Here is a 10587-nt window from a genome sequence, read left to right on the forward strand (position 1 = left end):
AGCATAGAGGTCTTCCACCTTCTAAAATATAAAGCTTTAAAGTAGTTAGTTAAACGCCGCCACTGGATCACTATCCCTGTTGAGCTTTCTGCGACAGAAGTCGCAGGCTCAACAAAAAATAATCAAGCTGAAAAATAATATTAATAAGAAAATGCACTATTTAAATATTTATATTTCAAGGCATGGACAAATTTTAGAACTTTTCAATATATATATATATATATGCTAAATAGGTTTTGAAAGAGTGCATATATATATTAAGGAAAAGTTTTTTATTGGAAACCCGCCTTTCCCCATGTAAACACCCCCTTTATTAACTTTTTTTATCTTTTTTATCCTAATTCAAGGATGCTGTGAGGAAATGACAAAATATGATGATATTATTAAAAAATTAGGAAGCTTCAAAACATTCTTCACTTTAAATTATTTTCATCTCTCGTCATATATATGTTTTGTCATCTTTTTTTATTTTATGGCGGGAAGCCATGATTTCAACATTTGCTTTTTCACTTAAACTTTTTGTATTGATCAACAGATGAATATAAGATTGTGATCACAGCAGCCACTGTAATAAGTTTGTTATTGAACTTCTTTAAAAGAACTTATTAAAGTTACGTTTTTACATTAAAAGAAATGATAAACTGATAGGCCCTGCTCGCTGACTTCTGGTGCTGAAACTGGAAACAATCGGTAACCCTCCGCTGATTCCGATACCCTACGATGTTAGATCTCCCGAGGTGAGCCGAATGAAATTGAAAACTACTAGCTTTTCAAAATCCTTGTCTGACTGTATCATCTTTAAACTGATTCGACCCAAAGAGAATTTTTGGAAAACTTTATGCCGTGATATATTTGGAAATTTAAAGCAATTTAAGACGAGAATTTGTAATTGATATTTTTCAAATTAGATTAACTGAGATTTAAGCCGTTCATTTTTTTAAAGATAAAAATATAGTCCTGACATTTATGCAGAACTCTGTGCAGAATCATTAGTTATATTTGATTGATTTATTTTTGCAGGATTTTGCTATTTTTTAAAACAATTTTTTTTTTGCCATGATATCACAGGCAACTTCAGACATTTAGCATAATTTGTTTCACACAAAAATGACTTAATATAGTCAAGGATTTGTATAGTATAAATTTTTATTTATATTTTATTTTTGCATATTTTGCATCAGTGACTTATGCGGCGGACATTTAATTTTTGTGGCCCGCCATTAAATGTATTTTCCTAGCTATAACTGAATAAGTATTAGTATTTGTATATGTATTGGTATTTGTTCTTTATATTATTGTAATGACATGCATGTATGTAAAGATTTATGTTTTCGGCCAAATAAATTTATATTATTATTACAGTCTTTAATGAAGCCAAAATTAATTGACATGTTTGAGCAAAATGGACACGTTTTGGCTAGGGATACACATTTGAGAATGTTACAAGTATATTAAATATATCATATTTATTTTTGAAGACAAATTAACTGTAAAGAAACCAATTAATGTTTGCCTTTGTCTTAATTGTTTTCTTCTGTTTTATAAATGTTTTAACATTGTTCATGTTTGTTTATACAACTTGTTGACATGTTCGATATAGTCAATACGTTTCCAAATGGTTTTTGGAAGTCTTTATCAAGTCTAGTTTCAAGTCAAATTTTACTGAATCAACTGTTGCTGGCCATATATTGCATTTTATTGGTCAGCAGATCGAAGGCCAACCTTATCAGTTTTTAATAGCTAGGTTTTTGAAATTCGTTTTATGCAGCAGATATTTTTTGTACCGTGTATTCACTATTGGTAATGCAAGTCTTGAAAAATTGACAAAAACTATTTGATGAGTTCAACCTATAAGCTTTCAAAATGTCAACAATCCACATATTTTATGATATGGCGACAGTAATCAGTGGAAGCTTCTACATGCCTCTAACCTTCTGAAAGTCTCCATGGGGGATTTTTAGCACAAAGGTACATAATGCATCTCTTATTCCGATGTCACAAATGTTTTAATCTAATATACTTTGGTTTTGAATAAGATCATATGTGCATAAATGCCATTTTAAATTCTTTAAATACCTGTTTTGAGGTACAGAGTTTATATATTGAAGGATTTTTAAAGAGTATAAGATCAAAACCGTTCATGGGGAAAATCCCCCATATTTTTCTCATAAATTGGAAAGTTGGTAGGTCTCTTCTATTAAATAAAAAAAGGCAATCAAAGTACACTTTCTTTGGCTCAAATTTAGTTTAATACCTACAATTATGGACCTAGGTCTAGTATGCATTTATTTAGTAGTTCCACATTCAGTGTAGTCTTGACTGTTTGACCTAAAGTAGAAGGGACAATAAGGTCTATTTTTTGGCCCAGGAAAAGAGAATCCTTTCACATAATTTAAGGAAATGAGAGATCAAGAAATATAATTGAATTACACAAGATTTTTTTACAGCGTCACAAATATGTCATAATATGACGGAGCCATTTCTAAAAATGATTGGTTTAAGTGTATATCAAGCCTTCCTATAAGAAAACACAAATCATGCAAATAAAGAGATAAGGGGGAGATGTACACACGAAAGAATTCTTCTTTGTAAGTATATACCTGTCGATACCTGTATCTTGGCATTGCACAAGGTCATGTTTTTCTCCGTCTGTTTATGAGGTCTTTACTCTAAATCCATTGGATGTTGGATGTGTACTGATTGATATTTTAGTCTTAGATCCATGATTTTTTATTAGTTGTTATTGGCTTTGAACTAGCTGTCACTCAGTAACTGCGAGTACTCTCAGATCTGTACTTAGTGTTATTTTGTTGTGGGATGTACAAGTACCCGTCCACGTTAACTCTGTGTTTTTGTTAGATGAATTTGTATTTGTATCCATCTGATGAGTTAAGCCTTTTTCAACTGATTTTTAAAGTTTGTTCTTATGTTGTACTGTTACACCACTGTCCCAGGTTAGGTGAGGGTTGGCGCCTTCAAACGAGTTTAACCCAGCCACATTCTGTATGTGCCTGTCCCAAGTCAGGAGCCTGTAATTCAGTAGTTGTCGTTTGGTTACTGTGTAACATATTTGTTTTTTGTTCATTATTTTGTACATAAATCAGGCTGTTAGTTTTATGTTTGAATGGTATTACATTTAATTGTCATTTCGGGGCCTTTTATAGCTGTCTATGCGGTATGGGCTTTGCTCATTGTTGAAGGCCGTACGGTGACCTATAGTTGTTAATATCTTTGTCATTTGGTCTCTTGTGGAGAGTTGTCTCATTGGCAATCATACCATATCTTCTTATTTTTATATACACTGTCTTTTCGACAAGCTGTTTCTGCTACAGTGACATCTTTTTCCATCCATCATAATTTGATAACTCTATACGTTCTGAAACTTATCTGATGGGTTTAGTTTCTAATAAAGTAGAAATAAAGACAATCTGATTACAATTCAGATCTATCGGAACTCGCGTGTTCCTCCTATGAACATACAACGAAATCAGAGATTTGTATATTTTGATTAGATGAAAATATAAGGATTAATTTGCTACATTTTTTCATACCAAATTAATGAAAATAACTTTTTTTCATTAGTTTAAACATATTTTATTTGCTTAAATATGCAAAAGGGATGAGACACAAGTTAATCAAACTTATAAAGTCTTCTCCCATGAACAATTTATAACAATAGATTTTTTTACAAAGCATGCATGCAAACAATACATTCTATATATTGGATATGTAAAATGATGATGAGTGATGATGTGAATGGTTGTACACAATATACATGTATATACACTTCAGTGTGCTATATTACACAATTAGAAACATCTTTGACTCTTTGATAAATTCATATACATTCTTTAAAATTCTTTCATTTTCATAATTAGTTAATGACGAATCACCTGAGGTTAAGATGTTCAAATTTCGTGAAGAGTTCTCTGGTAACAAGTTCAGATTATTAGATAGTTTGATTCTTATATTCGTATAATTAGGACATTAAAAAAAAAGTGATATGAATCTTCACGCTTAGCACCACAGCTACAAGACGGATCTGAAATTATATTGACTCTGTTAAGATCATAACTCTAAAAGAGGCTGAGCATCTAAGTTGAGTCAAAATGATGTTGAGTTTACGATTGCCAAATTCATAATGCTTTGAATTCAGCTTAAGATTTTTTAATTCGGTTTTAAATTTACCTAAAGAGTCAATGTTTCCAGTCACCACATTAAGGTTATTCCACAGTCGTATAGTTGAAGGTATGAAGGATTCTTGGGTCAATGAAAGTCTACAAAAAGGGTATATTATTATAATATAGTTGCCAACTCACATGATATTCGCGTGTAATACACGCTTTTTCGACGGTTTACACGCGAGAATTTTGTCACATGGCGTATATGTAAGACATAATAGTGTCCTGTGAAAAAGTGTCCACCTGGACAGTTTTTCATAGAATTTTGGTATTAAATAATGTCCATTGCCATGAAATATTGTCGCTCAAGTGGACAGATTTTTACTGAAAAAGTTATGAAATAGTGTCCACCCACAGGACAATTTTCATAGTAGTTGCTATTAAATTATGTCCTCCAAGGGAAGTAATACAAAGGTCATTTAAAAGTTATATTATACTTGAATTTTAATAAAATCTGAACCATTGATTAGAAATTGATTAATATACAAATGTAAACAAACAAATAATGGATCCGGGAAGTGAATATAGAGACATTTAAGTTCTAAGAAATACCCAGCTGATGCTATAAATGACAATGAAAGAAGAAAAATAAGAAGGAAGTGTGTAAAGTATAAAATCAAATGTGAAGAACTTTACTATATTTATTATGAGAAGAAGGCAAAAGAAGAAAAGAATTTTGGTATTAAATTTGTCCATTGCCATGAAATATTGTCCCCTAAGTGGACAGCATTTTACAGCAACAGTTATGAAATATGGTCCACCTACAGGACAATTTTTCGTAGTAATTGTTATTGAATTGTGTCCTCCAAGGAAAATAATACTGAACAACATCTGTTACTTGTTTGAATTTAAATCATTATACATTTATATATATTAAAAAATATAAATAAGAAGATAAGGATGGTATGAGTGCCAATGAGACAACAGTCTTTGTCAAAGAAACAATGTATTAAAGTTCGCAATTATAGGTTAAAATACGTCCAGTAATAACAAGGCAATGGATATCATTTTTTAATCATATAAAACAATGTCCTGAGAAAAAATGTCCACCTGGACAGAATTATAGTAGTAAATAATGTCCATGTTCATGGACACTTTTTCATACCTGAGGACATATTTTCATAGGAAATTGTGTCCGGGACACATTTAAATAAGTAAATATTGTCCATGGACAGTATTTACTATGAAATAATGTCCGGTGGACATTATTTCATGGGGGACATTATTAAATCCTACATGTACACGCTTTTCGTCACTTTACACGCCATTACACGCTTTTTCGTTGTTTTGATTTTTTGGTCGTTAGTGAGATTGCGATTCACGGGTGTTTCATTAATAGACGATATTATTATCATTATTATTATAGACGAGAATTTCGAAGTAATTGTTGAGTCGCCTTTGTTTATTTAGGGAGCTACCATTTGATTTTTATGATTTTTTTTCAAATTTCATCCTACCCCCCCCCCCCCCCCCCCCCCCCCCCCCTCAAAAAAAAAAATCAAATGGTAGCTCCTTTACGATATAGACTAACAACAAAAGCCCTTTACCTCAGGTAAGTTTGTAAGTAGGTTTTAAGATTTTGTGACTTCTTTCTCTCAAATTCACTTTGGGGAAATGTCCAGCAGAAAGAGGTATCTCTCTGGACCTGTACTGTCGTCTAAAGAGCCGAGTGCTAATTTAAGCGAAAACGATACGTGTGTACGTACCAAATGTTGGGAGTCCATGTTAAAATGAATCAAAAGAAAGTGATCGAGGACCGAACAATGCATTGTGCACCCTATGTTACTCTCATATTTATATTGGATCATCTGCAAACATTATCAATCATTTGCAATCATAACAATATGTGTCAGAGGATGCAACTATTTGATAAAGCATTCAATGGTATTCAAATTATATAAAATATTTTTCTTTTTCAGTTTCGATCAAATCTAGGCCAACAGATTTCCACAGGCCAAATGGGAAAGGAATATCACAGAACTGTTCGATCAGTTATCAGAGTACCAGTTGTCTTCTGATGAATTACCCAGTTTTGACCAGACAATAGCAACATATATAATTTGTGGGGAGCCAGGGGCGTAGCTAGGTATCCAATAAACTGTAGGCACAAATTGCGGCAAGGGGTCTTGGGCCGCTTAAGACCCCAGCAGGTCCAGGGCAGAGCCCTGGTAGGGGGTTCAGGGGGCGAAGCCTCCCGACGGAAAACGGTTTTCAGCATTTTAGTTGCAAAATTTTGTGTACAAAAAAAAAATAAAATGTACTGGTCATTTTATCATGACAAAATACATGAAAAAAAATGTCGAAAAAATTCCACAATTACATCTGACTGATGAATTAACCGGCAGTACAATCGGAAAAATTAAAAAAAATCAATATTTCCAATATGCATTGCCCAGCGTGGATCAGCGTAGCCCTTTATTCAGCAGGACAACCTGTTTCTGATTGATACGTCAATTGATAGTACATATTGACGATCCTAAAAATAGGCACGTTAACACTGAGACTACGTACTACATAATAATACCAACTTTAGGACTAGGCATCGACCATTCATCTTTTTATTCTTTAACCTTCACCCTCTCCCGGCCACACAAACACACAGTCGATACGTCATGCAGAAGTTCTGTTCTGTTCATACTATCTAACAACATTCAAGAAATTCATATTTCCTTATATCCTGTACTGTAAAATCCCTACCTGCTAAGGAATTTGAATAATTATGGTTATTACACGTAGATCTGAGAGAACTCGAAGTTACTGAAAGCTAGTTGATTGATTGATAAACGTCCAGTGACAAATAGTTCATGCATGTTCAGGACTAAAACAAATAAGGGTCGTCCAGGATGAAGGCCTGGAAATTTGGAAATGCCATGCATTGGAAAATGAGGGTTCATTGGATAGGAACAGAAATTTGCCTTTCAGTAGACGACCTACGAACCCCTCAAAGAGTTGTTGCAAGTTTCTTAACGTGCAGAGAGTGTGGCATTATCTCTACACTAGGCATCGGATTGAACGGCCAACATCAACTAATTAAAAAAAATCATTTATCTAAGTTGGGGTTCATTCAAATATTTGTTGATAAAAGTGAAATGATCTGAACCAATTAAAGTTCTAGTTTATAGTTTCTAACTAAGGTGGAATATAATGACATACAGTTCCAATACTCCACTGATTCACTAAGGATGATAGACTAGTGTACAAATGACATTTGATTATTAAAGAGTTTTGACGACTTCACATGCATCTACAGATAAGATTGAAATGTTTGTTATTTTATTTTAATAAAACAAATATTTGTAAACAATTATGTGTAGGCACGTGCCTAAAGCGCCTAACGGCAGCTACGCCCCTGGACTCCGAGCAATGGCAGACGTAGATGACATTTTTAATGGCAAAAAAAAAACATTATATATATGAGACATTCTTCCAAAGCTTGCTATGAACGTTAAAGCTATTTTAGTTTTGCCAAATAACAATTCTGACTGTGAGAGAGCATTTTCAATTATAAAGAAATTAACACTGAATTCAGATCAGAACCCAATGATATATTGTGTGCCTTTTTGTCATGTAAATGTAACCAAACTGGCAGTTATTTTGAATATTTGCCTAGTAGTGTTGTTTTGAAAGCAGCAAAAATAGGCCACTGTTGAATACAATAAAAGTTTACAGTAGAATATTGTTTTTTTTTTATATGAACAAATTTGTATAATGTTCATTTTAAAAAGTCTGCATCTACATCACGCGTTTTCATACGCTTTTTGACATGTCGTGTCATGTCATGACATGATTTTTCATTGTCAGAGGTTGGCAAGTATGATATTATATCATTCCCATTACGTAAGGGTTAAACGTACAGCTGTACATCGGATTGTTGGTGGTATTAAATTGTAAAGATAGGCTGGTGCATTATTATGTTGAATATTATTAAATAATTGTAACTTCCTCCTTTCTCTTCGTTCAGCTAGAGTTTCCAAACCAATCCCATCATAAATAATTCTACTACTAGTAAAAATAGGAAAACCTGTTGCCCACACCCATATTATCCCAAACTTCACAGACGTATTCGAGTAACGGTCTTATAAAAGTCAATTATAGCTTTTCTAAGTTATTCCTACTTAATCTGTACTTTAATTTTCTAAGTACATTCAAATGTTTCGATACATTTTTTATGATACTTTCCACACGGGTGTTCCATTTAGCATCTCTACTAAATGTAACACCAAAGTGTTTATGAAAATCTGTAACTTTAATATTCTTACCATTGAAAATGAAATTCATTTCCGGAGTTTCAATGTATGAAAACAACATAATTTCTGGTTTTTTTTCTGGGTTAAAGGACATCAGCCATTTCTTAGATCAATCGCTAAGCTCACTCAGGTCGTTACTGATCACTGATTTTATTTGTGACGTGTCACGACTAGAGTAGCTGAGAGATGTGTCATCTGCTAATAATCTACATAAAGAGATCAAATTTACAGCAATGTCATTAATATGAATAATGAATAAGAGAGGTCCCAAAAACAGAACCCTGTTGGACACCAGCTGAAATACTGCAAAGCTCTGACGATGATTGTTTAATAACAACTCTCTGTTGTCTGTTGTTCAGGTAACTTTTAAACCAATTCAATAATTTCCCGTTCACATCGTATCTATGACTTCATTTTATGTAGCAATCCTTGATGCCAAACTTTATCAAAAGCTTTAGAAAAGTCACAGAAAACAAAACAGCTAATTTCTTTATTTTCTAGTGAATTTAAAATACAGTTGTAAATTTCTAAAAGCTGGTGAACTGTTAAACATTTTGGAAGAAAACCAGACTGGTATTCATATATTAACTTATTTCTATGTAGGTGATTGAAGACATGTTTATAAACAACTCGCTCCATTATTTTCCCTACACAACTTATAAGCGACATGGGCCTATAGTTAGTTAACGAACTATCTCCCTTTTAAAAAAAAAACAATTACATTTGCAGTCTTCCAGCTAGTTTGAAATTTACATTGTTGTGGGGATTTATTAAATATTATTTTTAAAGGAATTGCTATTTTTTTCAAGACACATTTTCAGCATTTTATGGCTTATGACATCTGGACCAGATGCCTTATTAGGATCTAAAATTTTAATTATATCAATTATTTTTCAATTACTAAATCATTTAGAATAATATTGGTTCTTGGTTCAACTTCAGGGATGGGAACACCTTCCTCTTCTAGGGAAGAAATCAGACTAAAATATTCATTCAACAGTTTACGTTTCTCGTCGTCTCCGTACACTACATCTTCCATGCTTTCATCGTGAATAATATTATTAAGTGGGGGTAAATCACCAGAACCCTTTTATTAATGCCAGAATCTTTTTTAGTTTTTAAGGCTTTTTTACGAAATCGGTCTCTTCTATGGATTTCTTTCCTTAGCTTGTTGTCAAACTCGGTCTGTCATTGTTTCGTATATAAACATGTCGAGTTGGGATGCTCTGCCTTGCGATGTCAATGATTTTTTGAGTAAATGTATTGCACATCTCGTCGAAATCCTCAATATCAGAAAAAAGTGCATCCCAACTGACAGAATCAAGTCCTGGAGAAAATTTATTTAAATTTGCTTTATCGTACAATCAAATTTCTCTTTTGAATGATTTGGATGCAAATCTCGGACATTCTAGCGTCGTGATCACTTATTTCAGGCGGTAATTTAAGTACGTCGGCACTGGGAACAGTATATCTAATATATGTCAATATATATATATATATGTTCCTGGTCGGCAATAGAATATCTAATTTTATTATACTTCACGTCAAAATGCCAGATTTTGATTGGTTAATACGAGGGAGACAATTTACTCTATCACATGGCAAATACTCTATTACCCTTCACAGAGACGCTTGCTCAAGTTTGCGCTTTAATAAATACGGATGATTGTTATGTACAAGACGACATAGTTTATTACTTTGAATTTGAAAATTAATAGACAGTAATAACAGAACATTCAGTAAAATAAATTAAATAACACATATCTGAGAGGGTGATAGAGAAGATTGTTACCCCTCGAAAAGACATTGTCAACCTTGGCTTCGCCTCAGTTGACAATGTTTGCTCGGGGTAACAATCTGCTCTATCACCCTCTCAGCTATGTGTTATTTATATAGTGTCGCTGAATATTATCGGGTCTAGCAATGTGCTACTCTGTCCAGTCACCTTTGTCGGATTATTTATTACATTTTCTAAATTAAAAAGATTCATTGTATCATATAATTTATTATTATGAATTGAAAATAAATCAGAGTTCAAATCTCCTGTTATCACAATATTCTCACTTAGTTGGTAACTCAATCCCAGTGAATAAATAAGTCTTGTCCAATAGTCATTGTCCGTCCACTCAGGCCTATAAGTACAACAAAGAAGAAATGAC

The sequence above is a fragment of the Mytilus californianus genome, unplaced genomic scaffold (assembly GCF_021869535.1).
Source record: "Mytilus californianus isolate M0D057914Y unplaced genomic scaffold, xbMytCali1.0.p SCAF_3, whole genome shotgun sequence".
Classification (NCBI taxonomy): Eukaryota; Metazoa; Mollusca; class Bivalvia; order Mytilida; family Mytilidae; genus Mytilus; species Mytilus californianus.